We start from the raw sequence: 26,168 nt of genomic DNA on the forward strand, positions 1-26,168 counted from the left end.
TATTTGCCTTATGTATTGAGGTGCTCCTGTGTTGGGTGCACAAATATTTACAATTGTTATATCTTCTTGGATTGATCCCTTGATCATTATGTAGTGTCCTTCTTTGTCTCTTGTAATAGTCTTTGTTTTAAAATCTATTTTGTCTGATAGGAGAATTGCTACTCCTGCTTTCTTTTGATTCCCATTTGCATGGAATATCTTTTTCCATCCCCTCATGTTCTGTCTGTATGTGTCCCTAGGTCTGAAGTGGATCTCTTGTAGACAGCATATGCATGGGTCTTGTTTTTGTATCCATTCAGCCAGTCTATGTCTTTTGGTTGGAGCATTTAATCCATTTACATTTAAGGTAGTTATTGATATGTATGTTCCTATTACCATTTTCTTAATTGTTTTGGGTTTATTATTGTAGGTTTTTTCCTTCTCTTGTGTTTCCTGCCTAGAGAACTTCCTTTATCATTTGTTGTAAAGCTGGTTTGGTGGTGCTGAATTCTCTTATCTTTTGCTTGTCTGTAAAGCTTTTAATTTTTCTGTCAAATCTGAATGAGACCATTGCTGTGTAGAGTAATCTTGGTTGTAGGTTTTTCTCTTTCATCACTTTAAATATGTCTTGTCACTCCCTTCTTACTTGCAGAGTTTCTGCTGAAAGATAAGCTGTTTACCTTATGGGGATTTCCTTATTGTTACTTGTTGTTTTTCCCTTGCTGCTTTTAATATTTGTTCTTTGTATTTAATTTTTAATAGTTTAATATGTGTCTTGGCATGTTTCTCCTTCGATTTATCCTGTATGGGACTCTCTGTGCTTCCTGGACTTGATTGGCTCTTTCCTTTCCCATATTATGGAAGTTTTCAACTATAATCTCTTCAAATATTTTCTCAGTCCCTTTCTTTCTCTCTTCTTCTTCTGGGACCCCTATAATTCAAACTGTGGTGTGTTTAATGTTGTCCCAGAGGTCTCTGAGACTGTCCTCAATTCTTTTCATTCTTTTTTCTTTATTCTCCTCTGCAGTAGTTATTTTCACTATTTTATCTTCCAGGTCACTTATCCGTTCTTCTGCCTCAGTTATTCTGTTATTGTTCCCTTCTAGAGATTTTTAATTTCATTTATTGTGTTGTTCATCTCTGTTTGTTTGCTCTTTAGTTCTTCAGTGTCCTTGTTAAATGTTTCGTGTGTTTTCTCCATTCTAGTTCCAAGATTTTGGATCATCTTTACTATCATTATTCTGAATTCTATTTCAGGTAGACTGCCTATTTCCTCTTCATTTGTTAGGTCTGGTGGGTTTTTGCCTTGCTCCTTCATCTGCTGTGTGTTTCTCTGTCTTCTCATTTTGCTTAACTTACTGTGTTTGGGATCTCCTTTCCACTGTCTGCAGGTTCATAGTTCCCGTTGGTTTTGGTGTCTGTCCCCAGTGGCTAAGGTTGGTTCAGTGGGTTGTGTAGGCTTCCTGGTGGAGAGGACTAGTGCCTGTGTTCTGGTGGATGAGGCTGGATCTTGTCTTTCTGGTGGGCAGGTCCACGTTTGGGGATGTGTTTTGGTGTGTCTGTGGCCTTATTATGATTTTAGGCAGTGTCTGTGCTAATGGATGGGGTTGTCTTCCTGTCTTGCTAGTTGTTTGGCATAGGGTGTCGTGCACTGTACCTTGCTGCTTATTGAGTGGAGCTGGGTCTTTATGTAGAGATGGAGATTTCGGGGAGAGCTTTTGCCATTTGATATTATGTGGAGCTGGGAGGTCTCACGTGAACCAGTGTCCTGAACTTGGCTCTCCCACTTCAGTGGCACAGCCCTGATGCCTGGCTGGAGCACTAAGAGCCTGTCCTCCACACGGCTCAGAATAAAAGGGAGAAAAAAAAGAAAGAAAAAAACGAAGAAGAAGATAAAATAAATAAAATAAGATAAAGTTATTAAAATAATTATTAAAAAAGAAAATTTTTAAGTAATTAAAAAAAAAACAAAAAAACCAAACAGACAGAACCTTAGGACAAATAGTAAAAGCAAAGCTATACAGACAAAATCACACAGAGAAGCATACACATATGCACTCACAAAAAGAGAAAAAGGGGAAAATATATATATATATATATATATATATTTGCTCCCAAAGTCCACCTCCTCAATTTGGGATGATTCATTGTCTATTCAGGTATTCCATCAATGCAGGGTACATCAAGTTGATGATGGAGATTTAATCTGCTGCTCCTGAGGCTGCTGGGAGAGATTTCCCTTTCTCTTCTTTGTTCGCACAGCTCCTGGGGCTCAGCTTTGGATTTAGACCCCCCTCTGCGTGTTGGTCGCCTGAGGGCATCTGTTCTTTGCTCAGACAGGACGGGGTTAAAGGAGCAGCTGATTTGGTGGCTCTGGCTCACTGAGGCCGGGGGTGGGGGAGGGGTTACGGATGTGGGGCGAGCCTGCGGTGGCAGAGGCCGGCATGACGTTGCACCAGCCTGAGGTGCACCGTGTGTTCTCCCGGGGAAGTTGTCCCTGGATCACAGGACCCTGGCAGTGGTGGGCTGCCCACGCTCCTGGCAGGGGAGGTGTGGATAGTGACCTGTGGTTGCACACAGGCTTCTTGGTGGTGGCAGCAGCAGCCTGAGCATCCCATACCCGTCTCTGTAGTCCGCGCTGATAGCCACGGCTCGTGCCCGTCTCTGGAGCTCCTTTAAGCAGCGTTCTTAATCCCCTCTCCTCGCACACCAGGAAACAAAGAGGGAAGAAAAAGTCTCTTGCCTCTTCGGCAGCTCCAGCCCTTTTCCCGAACTCCCTCCCGGCTGGCTGTGGCGCACTAGCCCCCTTCAGGCTGTGTTCACGCTGTCAACCCCAGTCCTCTCCCTGCCTCCGACCGAAGCCCAAGCCTCAGCTCCCAGCCCCCACCCTCCCTGGCGGGTGAGCAGACAAGCCTCTCGGTCTGGTGAGTGCCGATCGGCACTGATCCTCTGTGCGGGAATCTCTTCACTTTGCCCTCTGCACCCCTGTTGCTGCGCTCTCCTCCACAGCTCCGAAGCTTCTGCCCTCCGCCACCCGCAGTCTCCGCCCGCGAAGGGGCTTCCTAGTGTGTGGAAACCTTTCCTCCTTCACAGCTCCCTCCCACTGGTGCAGGTCCCTTCCCTATTCTTTGTCTCTGTTTTTTCTTTTTTCTTTTACCCTACCCAGGTACGTGGGGAATTTCTTGCCTTTTGGGAGGTCTGAGGTCTTCTGCCAGCGTTCAGTAGGTGTTCTGTAGGAGCTGTTCCACATGTAGATGTATTTCTGTTGTATTTGTGGGGAAGAAGGTGATCTCCGTGTCTTACTCTTCTGCCATCTTGAAGCTCCTCCTTTTGGTTTTTCTTAAATACAAATTTAACTAGGCATCCTGTATTTTTGTTTGCTACATCTGACATTTATTCTTGAAACAATTTTTTAATGAAATAGAATAAAAGGAAATAGAAATTGAAAATGCTAAATAAATTAAAAAATACAGGGTGACTGAAATATGTGTGGGCAATTTAAATGCTGTCATTTAAAAATACAATTCATACTATTATCTAAAAATAAAACTTTATTCAAGTCAAAAACTCACGTAAGAGATGGTTATGTTTTTATATCACAAATAGAATATCAGGGAGAACATTTATTTATATGGTCGCCCTTTATGTATTTTCTGAATATTTCACATATGTCAACCGTTTTGTTTTGTTTTGTTTGGTACGCAGGCCTCTCACTGTTGTGGCCTCTCCCGTTGCGGAGCACAGGCTCCAGACGTGCAGGCTCAGCGCCCATGGCTCACGGGCCCAGCTGCTCCACGGCATGTGGGATATTCCCAGACCGGGGCACGAACCGTGTCCCCTGCATCGGCAGGAGGACCCTCAACCACTGCGCCACCAGGGAAGCCCTGTCAACCGTTTTAACTATCAGTTTAATATGGTGTTAAAAGGAATAATTAATTGGTAAAATCGAGGTGAGTTTTTTGTTAAGAATTTAGTTTCTAGAGAAATGCCATTTGCTTACAAACGACTGGATGTCATTTTACATTCAAATATGCTTTACTTATTAACAGACCATTTTTCTTTATCAATTATGGCATTTGAAAACAGTACTTGAATTACTGTTTATAAATACAGATGCTACAAACAGTCCAAAGACTCTGAAATTGCTGATGACAGAGTTTACAAGTAATTATAAGTATTTTTTAAAAAGCCAAAAATACAGCTGCTATGTTTATTTGCTAATGCTCAAAAGGAAATATTTATGTTAATTTTGTTTCAATCTGAAGCTATTGTACTGAGAAAGCCATACAGAAAATTGGTTCTATTTTTTTTTTAATTTAGATATATTATTTCATATTCACTAAGCAACCTCTCTAGACCTAAGCATGTAATGCATCTTAAGGCATCAACAAATTGCAACTTAACATTTTTCTTTTTGTCTTCTAAGACTAACACACTCACACATTCAGAAAGAGAAAAGGAGAGAGAGCAACAGGTGCTCTTTCATTTACATTTAAAAATAATGTATGGTCTAAAGCAGGGTTTCATAAACTTGGTACTTGTGACATTTTGGGTCAGATAATTTTCAGAGTGTGTTGGTGGTTAAACTGTGCATTATAGGATATTTAGAAGCATCCTTGGTTTCAACCCACTAGGTGTCAATAGCACTCCCCAAGTTGGAACAGTCACAGATGTCTTTAGACAAAGCCAGATAGTGGTTTAGAGTACAAATTTGCCTATGGTGATTTAATATATCAATTTGGCCATTTATTTAATCATTACTAACACTGATAATAACAACCCTATTTACACAGGGATCAATACATGCTAGTTATACATCATGTCTAATCATCATACACAAATGCAATTCATCTTATTTTTTAAATGACTTGTTTTTAGAACATTCTAAGATTCACAACAAAATTGAGGGACAGTATAGAGATTTCCCATATACGCTCTGCTTCCACACGTGCATAACCTCTCCCATTATCAGCATCCCCCACCAGAATGGTACATTTTCTACAATTGATGAACCTACACTGACACATCATCATCACCCAAATTTCATAGTATACATTAAGGTTCACTCAGTGTTGTACATTCCATGGGTTTGAAAAATTTATAACAATGTATCAATCATTATGGTATCACACAGAATATTTTTACTGCCCTAAACAACTTCCATGCTCTACCTATTCATCAACCTCCCACTCCTCAACCCCTGGCAACCACTCACCTTTGTACTATCTTCATAATTTTGCCTTTTCCAGAATGTTATATAGTTAGAATCATATAGTACATAGCCTTCTTATATCAGCTTCTTTCACTTAACAATATGCATTTAATGTTCCTCCATGTATTTTCTTTTTTTTTTTTAAGTTTTTCCTCCATGTATTTTCATGGCTTGATAGCACATTACTTTTTAGCACCAATTGATATTCCATTGTCTGGATGTACCACCGTTTACTTACCCATTTACCTACTCAAGGACATCTTAGTTGCTTCCAGTTTTGGCAATTATGAACAGAGTTGCTATAGACATCCATGTGCAGGGTTTTGTATGGATGTAAGTTTTCAACTCGTTTGGGTAAAAGGATCACAATTGCTAGATCTTATGGTAAGGGTATATTTAGTTGTATAAGGACTTTGTAAGATTTTTTTTATTGTTTACTGGACATTTTGTCTATTCAGATTGGATACTAAGAGCCCATTTAAATTATTTTATTTTATCAGGCGGTCACCTTCTTTAGATTTAGCCTGCAGATCCTGGACTTCTTTTGTGGGTTGTTCTAATGACAGTTAAAGTTTTGGAATTTTTGCAGTATGATATTGGTCTGCCTGTTTTCTCTGGTGTTGCTGGGACCCCCATTGTTCTCTGCCAGTGGTGCCTGAAGGGACATTCCTGTAAGTTAGTATCCTCTCTAATCAACATGTTGCAGAAAAGCATTTATGCATGATATCCAGAGAAGAGGTAAATGACATAATCTGGGGGTGGTGTGGAGGCAACAAAATGTGGTTTTAGGGAAGAAATGTGTGTTTAAGTTTGTGTTTATACAATTAGAAAACATAATAATGAAACTAAATTCTGAAAACAAATTATGTTACTAATTTTTTCAGTGTTAGAAATGGTGATGATTAAGGGAAACTAATATTGTTAAGTTTCAAAATTGCCTACAGGAAGAAATTTAGTCGCCAGTAATGTACCAACTATAAACCTGTCACACAAATTTCTTGGGATTTTAAAAGCTTGTATTTAGGTATTAAATTACTATTACCCAATTACATGACATTTTATTGCTTCATCAAAAAGAAAACATACTAAATAGTTTAAATAACGTAGGATGGTAATGAAATGTAAACACAAAACACAACTATAAGGGTCTTTAAATTTCAAAACAGGAAAACTCCTCAATCCACCTCTTTACCCCTCCTGAATTGATATAAATGGCTCACATAATAAATGGAGCCAAATTATAATGTCATCTATTAATTAGCATTTGTCTTCAGGTTAATTGTACATTTAGGAAAACAATAACAACAAAGAAATAAGGGAAGGTTAATCTTCATAACGTTTAAAACATACTGACTAAATAAGTTTCAAATTAAATTTAAGAACCACATTAACCTAGAAAAGACTATATCTTAATAGCACATATCCACTTGAAAGAATTTAATTAATATTGAACAGTATCTCATGACAAAATTAATTGCAGTCTCTGGGGTCTTGAAACATAAAAGAAAAAGCAGGAAATTCTTTGTCTAAAATTATACTAGAAGAAAAAATAATGTTGTTTAGAAATTGCCTGAGTTAAAGAGTCCTGTAGAACTTCTTCAGGTTAAACTACATTTTAATTTCTGTACATCACCCAGACTGAATTTATTCATAAGAAATTTATTTGCAAAAAATTGATTATATAAAGTAGCTTTTAGAGGGACTAGTTACTTGTTACTCTCAATTCATTTGAATAAATTTAGTGGTGAGGAGGTAAAAAGGACAATTCTGCAAACCCTCCTGGGATCTTCAGTTAATGTCTGCAGTGAATGAGGAGAATTCTAGCTCAGGTAAACATGTGGCCCCTCGAGGTGTATGGTGAGGAACTTCATGGCCTCATCATTTGAGAAAGTGAAAGTCCTCCTCCTGTGACCTACTGTGCCCTGCTTAGTCATCTCCATATTTCCCGTGAAGGGCAGAAGCACTCATCTACTATATCATGCTGTATATACGGTTTTGTGACTGGCTTCCTTTGTTTAACATACTGTTTTTGAGAATCATCTATGTTAGTGCATGTATCAGTAGTTCATGTTTTTGTGGCAGTATAGTATTACACTGTATGAATATATCTCAAAATGCGTAGTGTCCAGTTTTCAGTTATAAGAATAAAATTGTTATGAATGTTTTCAACTGTGTATTTTAGTGGAAGTACGCATTCAATTCTCATGCATCACATATATCTAGGAGTAGAGTTTCTGGGAAATAGGGTAGGTATATGTTCCTTTTAGTGGATTTGGATCGTTGTATTTTCTTGATATACTGATTCTTTTATCAACATGAAATGTCCCTTTTTATCATCAAAATACTCTTTGATGTAAGATCTTTTTCCTCCCAATTTTAGCATAGCCACCCAGATTTTATTTTGGTTAGGATTTGCATGGCATATTTTCCCATAATTTTAACCTCTAGGTGATTTAGAAAGATATTTTTTGTAAACAGCATAGAATTGGGTCTTTTAAAAATTACTTATATATTTGGGTTTAAGTAAGCACCTTGATATTAGTTCTATATTTGTCCCATCAAGGCTTTTTATTTCTTTATTCTTCCTCATCTAATTACTATTGTATGAATAAGTACAATTTTATTGCACTTTATCTTTTAATTCACATTTGTGTGACTCTTAGCATTCTTTCTTCATTGATTACCCTAGAAATGAATACATCTTTATTACAGTCTACCTCAAATTTGTAGGGTTATATATCCAAAACAGTGCAAGAATATTTTAACAGTTAATTTATCCTATTCTTGCCCTTTTTTATTGTTATCATGTACTCTACTTTTACTTCTGGTAAAAACCCAAAATGCACTGTCTTTATTGTAGCTTAAGCAATCAATAGTCTTTTACAATTAACTTTATATTTACTTTTTCTTGAGTTATTCATTTATTCTTGCTTTATTCCATCTGTAATCATTCTCCTTCAGCCTGATTAACTTCCTTTAATATTTCTTGTAGTTCAGATATGCTGGCCATTTGCTATTTATTCACTAGGTCTTGAAAACACTTGTGATTCAACTTCATTTTGGAATATTATTGTCCCTGAGATTGGTATTTTGTTTTTTCAATACATTTCAGATGGCAGTGACCTAGTTGACCTTGGCCACAACCAGAAGCCCTCAGTGGCTGTTGTGGAAAGAAGAAGGAGCCAGCCTGAGTGGAGCATAATTCTGCGGGCTCAAAATTTAAAAAAAAAAAATTCAGTATTTTATGACTTCTACAGTTATCTTACTGCAGGAAATGTGTCTTCTTTCTCTGGTTACTCTTAAGATTGTTTCATTATCTTTGTTTTTCTTCAGTTTGACTATGAAGTGAGAGGCTGTTTTCTTTGTATTTACCTTGCTTGAGTTTATCTTAATTTTTTTTTTAATTCATGAGCTGGTATTTTTATCAAATTAGAAAAACCTCACCATTCTTTTATTAAAAATATTACTTCCATGTCATTCTCTTTGGCTGGCATTCCAAGTACAGGTAGGTTAAACTTATTGATGATATCCCACATTTCTTTAATTTCTGATTTTTTTTTTCCATTATTTTTCTCTTGGCACTTTAGTTTGTGTATTTTCTCTTGACCAGTTTTTGACTTTATGAATCTTGTATTCTGCATTGTCTAGTCTGCTGTTAAATTCACATAATGACTAATTTGAGATATTGCATTTGAATTCAGGGAGTGTGTTGATTCTAAATATTTGTTGAATGTTCTGTACTTTCATTCATTTTATCTATATCTTCTATATTCAAAAACATATCAATTATAATTATTTTGAAGTTATTTTCTGTTAATTTCAGTATTTAAACATTTCTGTATCTGCTTTTAATGACTATTTGATTTTTTAATCATCTTTGAATTATTCATGCTTCTCCATATATCTAGTAATATTTAAATGTATGTTAATATTTTGTATAATACATTGTAGAGACTTTGGATTTGTTATTTCCCTGTAACACATATTTAGTTTTGTTCATCCAGCAATTAAATTACTGGCAGATTATTTATCCTGCTGAGACCTGGTTTAAAGTTTTGGTAAGGAGGATCTAATTCAGTTTTGCCTTTGCTGCTACTGTGTACTCCCTTTCCTTTTGAGGCATGCTTTGCTCTCCTTTGCTGATTTTAAATAAATCACCTGAAGAGTCGGCTAAGTCTTTCTGCTGTGGCTGGACCAGAACTATAACATTTCTCCAGCTCTGTACAAATTCTTGAATCACTTTTCAGTTCCCAGATCGCAGCAGATGTTCTATGCCAGGTCTCATTTGATGTCATCCGGTGCATTCATAGCTTAGGAGTTGGCCAAGGACCAAGGAAAATCCTTTCAGATATTCTTGGAGTTCCTTCTTTGTGGAGTCCTAGTATTTTTTTCAGTTGTATACTCCTATGTACAAAGCCTTCTCAAGACTTTTCTGCTTAAATCAACAATATCCATTTATTTGGATATTATTGGATTCTACAGTTTGTGTAGGGCTCAGTGAGGCAGCTCAGCTTATATTTTCTTCACGTGGTATTTGCTGGGGTAGTTCCACTAGAGCTGGAAGATATGAGATGGCTTCACTCACATATCTGTTGTACTATCTTGCATATTTGTTGTAATTTCTTAAGCTTCAGCAACTTTCTTTCTAAATGTTGCCATTCTCTAAAGCAGTGTAGTTGGAATTCTTAGCCTGGCTATTGCCTTCCAAGGATAAAATTAGAAACTACAAAGAAGGTCTCTTAAGGCATGAGTTCAGAAATCCAAGATAATCACATTTATTTCATAAAATTGCTAAAAGTAAAAGTCACATCGTTAGAGAATATAAATGGGAGAGATTAGACTTCATTCTTAATGGAAGAAGCATATGCTTATAGGAATGGCCATTTTTGCAGGTAGTCTACAATGATTAGCATCATAGTTAGAAAATATTATTTCTTTGGGCTCAAGCTGAAATACAAGCTTTGCATTGTCTTATTCTTTGTTTGTTTATAGTGTTTTTATATATTAAAATGAGGGTCTTTAAACAGGTTTTTAGTACTATGTAGAATTCTGCCTCTAGCCCATGTGGCCGCAAGCCTTTACCAATGGTACGTTTTATTTCACTAATGCACTTTATCCTAGTGTATGAAACTTGCTTCTCTGTCCTCTCAATGACCATGTCAGTGCCTGCTGGCCCAAAGTCCCCTGGGCCTCTTATTAAATGTTATTTTAAAAAAACACATGCATTTGCAGTAATGAAGGCAATAAAGTTCTAACATAGAAATAAATAGATCAATGGAACAAAAGAAAATGTCCAGAAACAGACATGAATATATTTGATCACCTTTTAACAGTAAAGAGGGACAAAGTGATACTAGGATAATTGATTGTACATCTTATGATAAATTTAGCTCTACCTCACATTACAGCAAATATGAGGTTTACCTTTTTATAAATTAGTTATTACCCACAAACAATTTTAAATGAATTCTAGAATATAATTTGAGATGCTATTGTTTTGTAATCATCTTCTAATGGGGAAAATTTCTTCAGTAAGATGTAAAATATAAAACATAAATAAAAACACTGATGATTATTTAAAATAAATACAAAGATATGAATTATGAATGAACAAAATTTTTTTAAAATTGACATATTGGGAAGACATTTTTGTAAAGTATGTAACTGAAATGGACCAAAATATTTAATATAAAAAGGAATGATGGGCTTCCCTGGTGGCGCATTGGTTGAGAGTCCACGTGCCGATGCAAGGTACACGGGTTCGTGCCCCGGTCTGGGAAAATCCCACATGCTGCAGAGCGGCTGGGCCCGTGAGCCATGGCCGCTGAGCCTGTGCGTCCGGAGCCTGTGCTCCGCAACGGGAGAGGGCACAACAGTGAGAGGCCCGCGTACCGCCAAAAAAAAAAAAAAAAAAAAAAAAAGGAATGATTCTACAAATCAATATGAACATGACATATAACCCAGTAGAAATAAAGGGGAAGGGCATGAACAAAGTTATGAGCAGGTGCACTTAAAAAGATTCCTGATCTCCTAGGTAATAAGGTAATTGAATTTTTAACAATATTTTACCATATTTTTTCTTTTTTCCTATTGATCAAGAAAAAAATTTTTGAAACATTGAGAATACTTTTATTTTGTAAGAAAATGTGCAGGAAGTAGAACTGTCATACACTATTGATGTACATATAAGTTTTAAACAGATTTGTGGAGAGTAATTTAATAATAACTACCAAATCTAATAATAGTTATAAAATATTTTTGATTAAGAACTTCCATTTATTGATAGCTTTTCTTAAAAATAAAACCAAGAACATATACATATGCATAACCTGTAATATTGACATTTTGGTAAAAACTCATATGGAAATGCTTAAATATGTGGTATATACTGAGAAATAATGTTCAGTATAAGCCATTAAAATAATAAGGTAATAAAGCAAATTTCCAAATGGTATGTATGGCATTAATTTATTTGTTTAAATAAAATTATGTGCATGTATATTAATATATTCTTATTTATATATACACATATTTTTGAATATATATGTAAATTCAAGCTATTAAAGAGGATTTAATTGTTTATATACCTTTCTATTATTTCAAAAATTTAATTAGCAGTTATTACATTTGTAAAATGGTATTAAGTTCTATTTGTGTTTCTCATTAGCTATCTGGACACGGCAAATCTCCTAAATTTGAGTGTCCTCGTTGTCTAATCTGTAAAATGGAGATAATTAAATCAGCCTTGGCTGGGTTTTGTGACAATTAAGTGAGCTAACATATATGTAAATAACTATATATATTTTTAGTCAAATTGGTTGTCTTAAGCATTGCTGACTTTGAATGTTCAGAAGGATGTTTGCTCTTTTGTTCATAGAGACATATTTCTTTGAGTTCCATGGAAGGCACCAAGACCTCCCATGTTGGCAGGCTGGTGAGCAAATTAATAGTTATTGTTTAAGAGGCATCTTGTCCAGGAAAAATAATGTCTGTGTTGTTTCAACCTATGTAGTTTCTGTTTTTTATTTTCTATGACACTATACTTAATTTTTAAAAACTGTACATGAGGAGAAATAATCTATCAAAACCATTTCTCAAAAATATCTCACATTGCTTATTCCTCCTTTTTATGAGTCCAGTATTATTATTTTATGAACATCAGAATATTGACTAATTGGAGTGTGACCTTAGGTAAGATTCTGAGATTCCACTGGAAATTCACAGTTTTTATCTCTGTATATAGGTGTATGTATATTTTTTGCATGTTACAAAGGGAAACAGATAAATGCTCTGGTTCACCAGTGCCATCCTTGCATTTAAAATTCTTAAGGGCAGAATATCTCTAAGTTTCTCTAATATTTTGGGATATAATTGATATAACATTATAGTACTTTTAGGTGTACAGTGTAATGATTTGTTACTTGTATATATTGCAAAATGACCATCACAATAAATCCGGTTAACATCTGTCACCATACACAGTGCATCTAAAATTCTAAGGGTCAGTGTCTCTAAATTTCTTTTGTGAAGGTATAACAGTAAACCATCAAAACTTAAAATTTAATAGAAAAATGATCAAACAAGAGAGGAGGTTGTAAAAAGAAAAGAAAATTTACTTTGAAGTTTTATTCTTCAAACAAATAAGGGATGAATTACTGAGAGTCAGGTTTTCCTTGGTTAATCGAAGCCTAAAATATATTTTAAAAATATCATAGGGCTATAATTTTCTGGAGCAGAAGAGAAGAAATCACTCTAAGAATGAGAACAAGAGAAATGGGGAGATAAAGTAATTTCAGTATGAATCAAACAAGTCATCTCTTTTTGCTTAGTGTCTGGATCACAAAGACTGTTTTATCTGCTCTGGCTTTTTACATCATGAGCCATATGGAATTCTCCCATGCTGCCAGGTCCCTTGCTCTCATGTTTCTCAGAAGTTTAAAGTAAGATCATATATCTTTATTTACATTTATCCAAGAGGTTGCATAGGCATCCCATTTTTGTCTACTATTCAGGAACATATGTAACACATGGTACACAGTTAAAAACAAAGAAAGTAAAATGAAAAAGACAAAAAACTTCATTTTTTGTGCATGTGCTTGCGCTTCAATATAGCTATACCACTTCAGTGTTACTGTCCTCAAGTAAGGGTCAATATTCAGAAAAGTATCATCAAGAGTACTGGAGAGGGCTTCCCTGGTGGTGCAGTGGTTGGGAGTCCTCCTGCCGATGCAGGGGACAGGGTTCGTGCCCCGGTCCGGGAAGGTCCCACATGCCGCGGAGCAGCTGGGCCCGTGAGCCATGGCTGCTGAGCCCGCGCGTCTGGAGCCTGTGCTCCGCAGCGTGAGAGGCCGCAGCAGTGAGAGGCCCGCATACCGCAAAAAAAAAAAAAAGAAAAAACCTAAGGAGATCTAAATAGACTTTGGATTTAAATAAAAAAGAGTACTGGAGAATAAACATTGCAGATTATGACTATTTAGGTTCATAAATTTGAATTCCTAATATTGATGGATATTGAGACTCAGAAAATAAGATTAATGTTTTAATTGACATAATAGACATGGGGTACAGGGGAATAACCCAGACCCAAATGAAGTGGGAAATTCATACCTCATGTGTCTCATTCTCTGTTATAGACTTTAGTGATGATTTCTTTGCTTTCTAGTCTTCTCCAAATAGAAAACCCACTTCATTCAGAAAACAATTTTTATAGCCTACTCATCATGGGATTTATGTTAAGGATAACATGAATGCAGTCAAGGAGAATCATGGTTGATATATGTCAGAGCAAGATGAGAATGTTATGCAGAATTAAGTTTGAAGGATCTGACTTAATACTAAATGATAAGTATAGTTAACAGCTTCTAGGGAAGTAGGGGATGGAAGATAAATCTATCAATAATCTACAAGTTGATCGAAACTTAAAAATTTTAGGAAACTGCTCTCTACAGATAATTAGGTGTTGATTTTAGCTTTTCTTAAAAAAATAAAAACAAAAATACGTTTTCCACTGAGTGAGAATTCACTGTTAAAGTCACATCTGTATAAGAAAGGTAAAATAGAGATTTAGTAATAACAACAGGTAACATTTTTTAAGTGCACACTAGGTACCAAGTATGGTTCTAAGTGTTTTAAATATACTAACTCATTTAATTTTCATGCCAAGCATATGAATTTTAGGATGAGGAGATCAGACGGACCAAGGCAAAGTAACTTGCTCAAGCCAGAGAATTAGAAAGACCCAGTGGTGAGAATTAAACAGCCAGAAAGGCCCCAAAGTATGGTTAGACATTATGTGATGTTGCCTTTAAAGTAACTATTTGATTAATCTGATTGTTCTAGATAACAATTTATTTTCAACATCTAAAGTTTTTATCATCTAAACGCATCTGGTTTTCTGTTACATTTTATAATGTTGAAGATAAGTTTGAATCTAATTTAATCATTTATTACTACAAGCTCAGTAACAAATCGTTCTCCAATTCCACTTACTCTACCTCCTCTTCTTTACCAATTTTGTAACATGTGGTCATTAATACAAGCCTTTTCTTCCCTTCTCTATCCACTCACTGGTATGTTATTACAAAATGTATTTTCCTATTTCTGACTGACAGATCTGTGTAGTTAAAAACGGTTCCCCAGCTGATTCTGATATTTTCCTCTTTAATTTCTGAGAAGCTCTGGATTAATTCAACCATCTGCCCCCTCTGCTTCTGAACCTGCCCTCGTGTTATTGTGTACCACTAGAGAAATCCAGATGATCTTGAAGATTAGTACCATAGCAAATTTATGGAATCCAAACTCAGAGGTAACCACAACTGCTTAGCAATCCTATTACATTTTTCTTATCTGGTCTATTTCCCACTCCCCTCAGCAATTATTCCAGCCCTTCTTCATTTTCTTTAAATCCCTAGCCCCAATAGAGTCCATCTTACTCCATCAATTATTTCCACTCTATGCTGTATTTTTAGACTCCTCTATGTACAAATATACCACACAAGCAAGCCACACCCATACAAACATACATATATCGAAACTTGAATCCATACTCATATATATGCGTAAATATATATGTATATATTTACACATATATGTGTATGTTCAACTTTTGACACAAACTCAGCCACTTTCTTAAAAGACTCTCATCCATTTATTTCCAAATTTCTTTACAATTTTTTTATCCACTTCTCAGTTTCTTTTATAAGTGCCTTCTTTTCTTAAATGATGAAACACATCAGGACTGTATTTAAACTTCATGTCTTCCTCAGGAATCTGTATTTAAGCTTCATGTCTTTTTGCTTTAAATTAGAAACTATTGTGCTGAAATGGGATTTAAGGAGGCAATAAAACTCCTGAATCTATATATTTAATATTTTATATGTGAACTTATTTCTGAAGAGGAGATATAGAAATTTAAAATCATAATGTGACTCAGTAAAGGTTATGAATCATTGTTCTAAAACACTTTTCCCATGTATTTTAATCTTGGCCATTTGTTCTAATCACGACTTGTACGTAGATAACTTCTCCACTTATTTTCAACTTGGACTTCTGTCCTGAGTTACACCTGTGGCAGCTAAATATTTCCACCTCTACATCTCACAGGCACCTTAAATTGAACAAGCCCCAAACTGATTTTATTAATTTTATCCATCAGTCCATCAAAGGCATTCTTCATGCCTGTTACAGTGTTCTTGATCTGTGGCACTTCTTTTTGATTTTCTTAGAATTTTCATCCTTTTATTACATTCCATCTGTTCTTGAATGTTGCCTACTATTTTTTTTTTTCTATTAGAGGCCTTGGCATTTTAATCATAGTTGTTTTAAATTCCCAGCCTAATAATTACAACATCCTTGCCACAGCTGACTCTGGCTCTAACTCTTCTTCAGTCTTTTCAAACTGTGTTTTTTGACTTTTAGTAGGTCTTGTGATTTTTGTTGAAATCTGGACATGATGTATCCAGTAAAAGGAACTGCTACAGCTAGGCCTTTAACAATGTGGTGGTGAGGTGTAGGGGAGTGCAAGTGTTTTATAATCCTATGATTAGATCTCAGTCTTTTGGTGAGCTTGTGCCTTGGATTGTGAACTTTACCAGGGCTTGAGTATTTGTCTCCCCCCAGGTAAGTTAGGCTCTGATGAAACTCCAGCAGGTAAAGTTCTGGTAAAAAAGTTTCTGCTGAGGTCAGACTTTGTTAAGAAAAACAGAATGCTCTGACACATTTTTAAATTGTTACTTTTCCCCTCCTACTGCCAAAAGCATGAAGGGATTTTTCTCTGATATTCAGTGTGAGCACCTGGTAGAGCTCCTTGAGATAAAACTCACAAAAGCTTGGATGCTCTCTTATGACCCCCCTCCCTCGGAGTTTTTAACGCTCAGACTTGTCCATAATGAGTCCCCAGCAATACCTCAATTACAGTTTAGGTTTAGGTTTTCCTACCCAGGTACTGGTTCCTGTGGAGATTTCTGCTCTGGTAAGTTGTGATTCTCTGTACTCACCTGTCCATCTCTGCAATTTTTGAAGTGGCAATTTGCCCTGTGATTTTCCAGCTTGTTCAGTCTTTTACTAGTTGTTAGGACAGAGTGGCAACTTTTAATCTCCTTATATGTCAGACTGGAAACCCCATTAACTTTATTAAGATTCTAGTTTTTATTTGAGTGAATGCTACCATCATCACGCATTTGTCCAACTGATCTATCTAGAAGCTATCCTAGACATCTCCCTTTTTCTCAGCCTGACATCTTACCAGTAACCAAGTCTGGTCAGATCATGTCTTTAATATCTCCAACAATCCATTCTACTTCTCAATCCTTTCAGCCACTGACTTAAGTCCTCACTATTTTCCATATGAAATAGTCTCTTCCTCTAGTCTCAAAATTCTCCATACTGTAACCAGAAACATTTTTCTGAAACAAAAGTTTAATTATGCCTTTCTTCTATCTCACATTTGGTACACGCCTCTATCAATTTGTTCAGGTTGCTATAACAAAAATACCATAGGCTGAGTGGCTTAAACCACAAATACTTATTTCTCACAGTTCTTGAGGCTGAGGAGTCCAAGATAAAAGTGGCTGCAGAGTAAGGGACTACTTCCTGGTTCATAGACAGCTGTCTTCTAGCTGTGTTCTCACATGGTGAAAGGAAAAAGGGAACTCTCTTTTATAAGGGCATTAGTCTCATTCTTGAGGATTCCACCCTCAAGAGTTCGACCTCCTAATACCATCATATTGGGGGGGTTAGGATTTCAACATACAAATTCTAGTGGTGGGGGGGGGGAAACAAAAACATTTAGTGAATAACAATGCCCAAGATGACTTACGAGGTTGTGAAAAATAACAGTATTTATGTTTATTTTATAAAACTAATAAAGAGATTACATATTAATGATATTTAACAACTAGATTGACAGCAGAATGCTATCTTGGTCCATATATCAGATAGTCAAGGATCATATAGATTATATGAAATATACTAAGGGTGGGGTAAACAGAGAGTTCCAGAAAAATGTTAAATTGTGTTGTCTTTAGTTATTTTATTACTTTCAGCTCGTTGCGCTATAGTTTAGATTATGTAAACTAGATAGATTTATTTATTGATCATATTATTTAGTTTTGACTAGAACAACTATAACTAAAAGACAAGATATTGATACAATTTCCTTCAAAGAAACCACAATTGGAAAAATAATAAAATGTAAGAATCACCAAACAATAAGAAATTGTCATAATAATCTTTTCACTTTGGATAATACATTTCTTCTTAAGCCACTAAAATAGGTAAAATCAATAATAGTCTAAACTTATCAGCAAGATTTTGGTCATAAAAATGTGAAACTATTAAAAATAATTTGAAATATGGGTTTACATCTTTTATTGTTAATGATGGACTTTAAGTATATATTGGGCCTTGAAATAGAAGGTAATAATGACACAAAGCCATCATGATTAACAAGATTTTGAAAAACATTATTAAAAATAATGTTTATGAAGTAAAATAATTTGAAATATTGAATTCATTTTTATTTCATTATATTTTTCTATTTGTGTATTTTTATAATATATACTATAGTAGTAATGCAATACATATATTGCCTTTGTAAATTATAAAATTATTTTGATAGTTCATGCATGAAAATGTTTACATATACAGTTGAATGATCAAAACAATTCAAGGCCAGTAATCTACAGTGTAAAATCAATACCTTTAATATAGATGGGGTTTCACTGGTGGCGCAGTTGTTGAGAATCTGCCTGCCAATGCAGGGGACATAGGTTTGAGCCCTGGTCTGGGAAGATCCCACATGCCGCGGAGCAACTGGGCCCGTGAGCCACAACTACTGAGCCTGCGCGTCTGGAGCCTGTGCTCCGCAACAAGAGAGGCCGCGACAGTGAAAGGCCCGCGCACCGCGATGAAGAGTCACCCCCGCTCGCCGCAACTAGAGAAAGCCCTTGCACGGAAACGAAGACCCAACACAGCCAAAAATAAATTAATAAATAAATAAATTTATAATATAGATGGCTACATCCCCCTTGTCTCATGAAGTAGCCTTGCTTTACTCTATGGTAACATGTATCAAAATGTTTACCTGAGCATCCCTTTTTCTCCCCTCCTCACTTTCTTTTTCTACTTTGAGATCAGAGATTTGGGAAAATCCTTATTTTTTATCTCTTTTTTATCCCCCACAAAAATTAGTGACCACAACATTCTCTCCATCTGAGCAATAATGTCTCTGCCCTCTCCTCTCCATCCACACTTTTAGTGCACACCTGTAGTCCTGCATCATCCTTTAAGTGATGTGTTGCAATAAAGTCTCTATGCCATTCCAGCTCTACTCTCCACTATAGACAGACCAGATGCCTCATCTTCTCATGCTATTTTTGAACTATGCCCATATTTATAACATTTTCTTATTTTACAACAGTTTGGTTTCCAATCTCCCTTCTATACCATAACTATTGGAAAAAGAGAGTGATATTTCATCGTTCTCTAGAATAATATGTGATTTATACTGGGATCTTAGTACATAGTTATTGAATAAAGGAGATAAAGGAAGAATGAGGAAGAACATTTTTGAAAATAGTTAACATGATGAAGAACTTGGGTTTTGCTTCCACAAAATAGTTTATAGGTCTATATTATGATATAATGTTTAAAATGATAGAGGCAGGGCTTCCCTGGTGGCGCAGTGGTTGAGAGTCCGCCTGCCGATGCAGGGAACACAGGTTCGTGCCCTGGTACGGGAAGATCCCACATGCCGCGGAGAGGCTGGGCCCGTGAGCCATGGACGCCGGGCCTGCGCGTTCGGAGTCTGTGCTCCGCAACGGGAGAGGCCACAACAGTGAAAGGCCCGCGTACCGCAAAAAAAAGAAAAAAAAAATTATAGAGGCAGTCTCAAGTACAGAAGTGTAGTGCCTGGATTATATTAGGTAATTTTCCATGGCTGTGTTGTGCCATGTGACTAGTCTTCAGTATTACAAATTAAAAATGGAAATGAACAACACTGAAGCACACAGAAAAGTTGATCAAAATTGTAAGAACTTTGTATATTTAGAGGGAAATACAATTTAAAGGATGTTTAGACATGAAGAGACAAAAATAAGTGAGAAAAAAAATTGAGGAAGAAATGGGACAGCACAACTTTCTTAGAATGTCTGATAAATACACACACACATTAACACACAAGATTTACTCTTTTGCTTCAGATATTATGAGATTATAACTCAAGCCAATGAATGATAAAGGCAGAAAGGAAAAGTTAGACTGTATAAAATAAATAATACCCTAACAAAGTTTACTCCATTGAAAGTACATCAGAATTTTGTTACTAGATCTATTCAATTACAGAGTCAGTAATTATTTGACCAATACATAGTAGAATGAATTCCAGCATTGGCTGAGAAATAAAATTTTAAAACTTTGTTTCCTTGCAAAACTAAAATTCTAAATATTAGATGTTTCACATGAGGATGAGATTTAATGTTATTTTTCTTTTGGAAAAACAATCTGATTCAATTATTTTTCTTATCTGTCTTTAATAGGGAAGAATTAATATGCACAATTAAAAGTCCAGCAATTCCTGTTATTTTGGGATTGGCATAATAAAGATTAGATGAGTAACTTGTCAAAATATTCTTTTGTCTTGTTTTTGTTATTTTTTTTCTATTCTTGTTTTAACTGTAAATTGAGAAAATCCTCTGGCTCACTCACTGGACAAACTGAAGCTATTTCAGAGGTAGTGTAAGTGCCAATTCAATTCAGATTTTGAGATCAATTTAAATGTATTTTCATTATTTTATTTTAGCTTTCTCCTGTGAATTTTCAAGCTGTTACTTAACAGTTTCTTGAGTTTCACTAGCCTGTTTTAAAGTCTGAGGTAATACAGAAAACTAAAATTTTTAGAGGGGCTATTTGGAATGTTCCTTTTACTATAAAATGTTTTAATACAGTATCACATTTCATTTCAGATATTTCTGTGTTAAAAAAAAAACCTGGTAATCACCAAGAGGAAAGTGGAAAAAATTAATTTTCCTATTTATTTTGTTCAGGTATAAATAAGAAGAAACATGATATGTCCAAGATATATAAACTGATCAGTTACAGATTGTTAGTTTTAACTCTGTTTCCAGGTTATTTTATTAAGGAGTTTCCAGTGTTTAACATAAACTTTGATAAAACATTTTTTATTATGAAAACGATCCACTAAATCAATGACTGGGGTAATAACTAAATGCTCATTTCTTTGGAGAAATGCCATTCTGCACTTGCCTGAGATATGTATGTGCCTGAAGTGTAGCTGACTGGGAAAGGAGGAAGGAAGGGGAACAAAGGATGAGATAAAGAGGAGCATGCATATTTGAGCCGATCAAGGTAAGGCTGTGTGTGCAAACAAACTGAGGCAAGCGGAGAAGCTATTTGGCCTCTATTTATGCTTGAGTACAGTCCCTTCTGAGTTTAGCCTCTTCTGATAATAAAAGCTCTACTTAGAGTGGTGGTGAAGAGCATCAGATTTGGCAAACGGAAGACTCTGTAAGTATAGCATTCATTGCCTATTATTTTTCTCCTTTTCTCCTCATACTACATTCTCTGTAGGGAGCTGTGAGTTAAGATGCCACAACATGCGTCTTCCAGTGATGCCTAGTGGAATACCACCAGTACCAAGGCACCAGTCATCTTTACCTCTCTTAAGGGGACATTATTTTTATGCTTCTGCTGCTTTTCACTTTTTCTCACTGGGGCTCACTGGAGTAATAAACTATTTTGATTTATATCTTCAAGTTCAAAACTTCACTGTACTCTCTGCAATAATGCAGAATTTCCATGCTTTCACCCGGGTTTCATAGCAGTACTATATTTGTGTTCTGGCACCCTACAAAATATTTCTGCTAGTCACTTTTCTTCATTATCAGAATAGTCTGGAGGAGACTGAACTCAAGGGTAAATATGAGTACAAATAGAATGCTGGACAAGTAATCTTCTGTCTTTGAAAACTACGGGTTTGTGATTTTGTCTACCAGGAGACATTTGAGACTGTCTGGAAACATTGTTGGTTGCCATAGCTGGGAGTGAGGTTCTGCTACTTTCTAGTGGGTAGAATTCAGGGATCTTGTTGAACATCTAACAATGCAAAGGACAGCCCCTCACAACAAACAATTACTTGCCTCACAATGTCAATAGTGCTAAGGTTGCAAAACCTTGTTCAGGCTTATTTGTCTGATTAACTTCTGTTTCCTCTCTGTTTCTAAACACTAGCAAGAAACAAAACAGTCTTGAGCTAGTGAATAATTTGAGTCCTTTCCCATTCCCAATATGTTCAAGTATACACATCCATATATTTATACACACAAACACAAACATACATAATGAAACACCAATGTAACTACTATGCAGATACAAGTAACATGACTTTTAGGAACAAATGAAGTGACCCCAAACAAACTGACCATTGTGGATCTTGATCTGCAGAACACAAAGTCTAATAGTAACAAAAAGAGAGAAAATAACAATCTTTAACTTATTATTAGGTATTCATTTCTGCAGTCCAGTCCACTCGCAAACATGGTTTTTCTTGGTGATTTTAATACATTTGTGATTTTTACATGAAACATCTGATTTAGGAGCAAAGACTTTAGTGATAGTCCCCAGCATGTCAAAAATTAAAGTGTTATGTAGATTTCATAGTATATTCAATCATAACTGAGTATACTTTTAGACTTATGAAAATGAGACACTACGAAGCTTTTCATAGTATTATTATCTAAAAAATTATTAAAATATCCTATTTATCTAAAACATTTTACAGCAAGAATTAATCCAAAGTTAATTTTTATGACTGCAAGTAAGAATTTCAGTGAAAAATGATGAAATCTGTTAAATAAATTTCATGAAGCATGTCATAATAACAACTCCTAGTTAACCTTGTCACATTCAATGGATTGTCAACAGTGAAGTGGCTACATCTGATTATTAAAACATAATTATAGAATTGAAGAGATTCATTAAATACAATTAAGAGAAATTGAGATAATGCCCCAAATGAATTCAACATTTAATTATTTTCTAAGGAGTGATTGATCTGTTTTCAAAGATTATTTTTCTTTATCATCACATAAGTATATGAAGAATTTTGAATATGTGTTTGCCTCAGTAAACTGATGTCACATTTATAAAAATATTAATGATAAAAAGGCTAAATGGTCTGTTACAGCAGTTTCAGTACATACTTTCATGTTTATTCTTTCTCATTAGTAGTTGAAAAACACTATCAAATGTGCAGAAATTAATATGAAACTTGAAGGACAAGACATATAAAAATAAGCAACAGTTTAATTATCTGCATAATATATTATGGAATTTTTCAAAATAACGATTCTGTGTTAACATAAAACATAATTTTTCACTAGATAATGATATAACTAGTGAACATAGAATAAGTAGTAATATAGCTGGGGAACACAATATATCTGAAACATATCTTAGTGAAACTGGCTGGAAGGTGCAGGTGGGACAGAGCTGATCTGTAGAAATGGCTTCTGGTTGGCCGAAAAAATTGCAGGAAGATATAACCCCTAATTTCCTGCTGTGGCTTCATGCTTCTGATCCACTCATGCCTAGAAGTCTCTTCCCCTTCCACAATCATTTAGTTTCTCTCCAAGACCTCTGTTGACAGAGCCTAACGTGAAGCCAACTGATAAAAGAGATATCCTCCCAGGGTTCAGTCCATGATTCACAAAGTACACAAAAATGAGTGGATTTGAAGCTGAAATGTAATAATAATTGGCCAAAGATCCAAATACAAACAGGAGTTCAGTGAACTATAAATGATCAAAAAATTAGAAGAAATTATGGGAGATTTCTTTTATGAAATCAAAGTGTAGAAGTGCATTCTAAGAATTATTTAAAGAAAAACACACCAAAAAATGAAAAGAAAACCTTGCATATACAGTGAAGTATTATACATGCAAAATAACCACAAGCAAAGTCAAAGACAGACAAAAATACTAGCAATTCATATCACAGACAAATGGTCAATAACCCTAACACAGAAAGAATTTCTACATGTCAATTAAAATAAATGCACCAACATAATAGAAAAAAACCCAAAAGGTATGATCAGACACTGAAGAAAATAGTATATGCAAATGTCTCTTAAACATGAAATAATGTTCAACGTCACTCAAAATAAGACAAAGGAAAATATCAACTGCAATGAAATATTTTCACCTATCAGATTAGCAAAGAAGCAAAAGTTTGATAACGTGCTGCATTGGCCAAGAAATAAAGTGGTAGGCTCATATAGCTGGTGTGCAATTTGGCAATATCTAAATTTGTGTGCATACCTATTATTTTCAGGCCAAAGAATATATCCTAGAGTTATCCCTACATAAGTGAAAACTGAAATATCTACATGAATATCAATTTTAGCTATTTTTTTTAATTGAAAAAAGATTGACAACAACCTAAATATCCACCATCCGTTGACTGGTTAAAAAATACGATACCCCTAAACAATGGAACACTGCTCATCTGAAATGAAAAATCAAGAAACTATACCATTAATACGTGAAACTAATTAAACACATATTTTAGGAGTAAAAAAAATAAATTCAGAACAGTGTGTGTAGTTTAAAAAGAGGAAAATAGTAAGTACTTAGATGCGTTACACCCAGTATATGTAAAGAATGAAGGGTATGTATGTTTCTGAAGGATACACAATAAAATGCTGACACATCTCTGGAAAGGAGAAATAGGGGGTTAGTGGAGTAAGAATATGCATTCTGCAAGGCACTCTTCTGTAACTTGAATATTGTACATGTGAAGTGAATATCATCAATTAAAAATACAATAAGATATTCAAGTTAATCAGTGACTTAGAAGTACTGGAATATAGTTTTCAATAAGGCATAGTCCTCACTCTGAAATTTCTCACAATTTATAGATAAATCAGGCACACAAAAAATAATGACACATCAATATAATAACTGCTATGGTAAAGTTATATATAAAATACTATAGGAATACACTACTGTCTAGCTTTGCATCAAGGATTCAATGAAGGTTCCTCGAGAAATAATCGATTTTGTTGGAGCTTATCATCCTAGAATGACTTCTGCCCTATTATTTTCCTACCAAAATCCTGCCTAGTCCCACTTTAATAGTTATTTTCTAGTAAATTCAGCCAACATTAAACTTCTCCCATCTTTGGGATTCTATCATGCTTACTGTTTATATCACCAATATGAATACTTGTCTCTCGTTGATTATTAACTGTTTCATGGTCTACATCCAACATCTCTGGTGAATTTTAATGTCCTACAAGTCAGGAATAGTAAATACAGCTATCTTGGGAATGCCTGTCAGAGCCTATAACAATGTTCTTCCAAAAGCAAATGCTTACTAAGTACTTTTTGGGGAAAATGAGTAAAATACTGCCTTTCCATATCCTTTGAGGTATATTCGACAGTAGGTTGAGAAAAACTTCTGCTAAAATTCATAAATACAGAAAAATTATATTCACATCAGGCATTCACAAGAAATAATATTAATGAGAAAAATATCTTTGGTGAGCTAGTCATGAGATAACCTCCCTCTGGGTTTAATATACCACAATTTAAAAGGAGTTCAGTTCTGCAAACTAGGAGGGTTATGTATGAGGGGAAAAAATCCATTTCAGCTGTCATTGACTACATAGTCCAAATAGTAGCTCAAACCATCAAGGTGTTTCACTTAAGTTTTCTATTATCAAAAAATATCAGATTATGTCTACATGAAAAATATTTTTGGAAAACTAAAATAATCATATAAGTAATACATCCAAGCTTATTTACAACCTGTTAATCCCTCTCCCCACCACATATATCAAAATCTCACACAAACCTAATTAAAGTAAGAAAAGGGAACACATTATTTATTACTTATATAGTTGATGTTAATAAATTTCACCAGATTATTTGACCATACAATAGCTCTTAAGGAGTTGTATTCCAAATATTTACATGTTATCTATACATTATATACATGCTATATTTCTAAGTTGACTAGCACCAACTGTAAAGTAAAAAGCTAATGTTTACCCTTAATAAGTCACATGGGATTTTTATATTTTAGGACCTTACCTGGAAATCTATTCTCAAAAGACTAATTGAGAAGAAAGGAATTTCCATAAATTGAGGACTGATTACTAAACCTAGTGCTGTTTCCATGTATTAACCTCAAAAAGTCCAAGTCTCCCAGCTTTCTTCACAATATTCTCTATATCCCCCTTTTTTGGACCCCAACTCTCTTGTCCTATTCCTGAGCCTTTACACCAGGCTTTTTAGGAACTCACTGTGCCTCATTAGCAATATCTCCCAGATCCTTGATCTTTTATCTGTGTGCTCTCTCCTACTTTCTCTAGCTAAAACCTGGAACTCCCCTAAAGGCACTACAGCTTCCTCTGTAGTTTCTTGGGTGGTTTGTTTTCTACCCCACACTCCTTCCGTTT

The sequence above is a fragment of the Monodon monoceros genome, unplaced genomic scaffold, assembly GCF_005190385.1.
Source record: "Monodon monoceros isolate NGI ecotype Baffin Bay Population unplaced genomic scaffold, NGI_Narwhal_1 Super_Scaffold_20, whole genome shotgun sequence".
Classification (NCBI taxonomy): Eukaryota; Metazoa; Chordata; class Mammalia; order Artiodactyla; family Monodontidae; genus Monodon; species Monodon monoceros.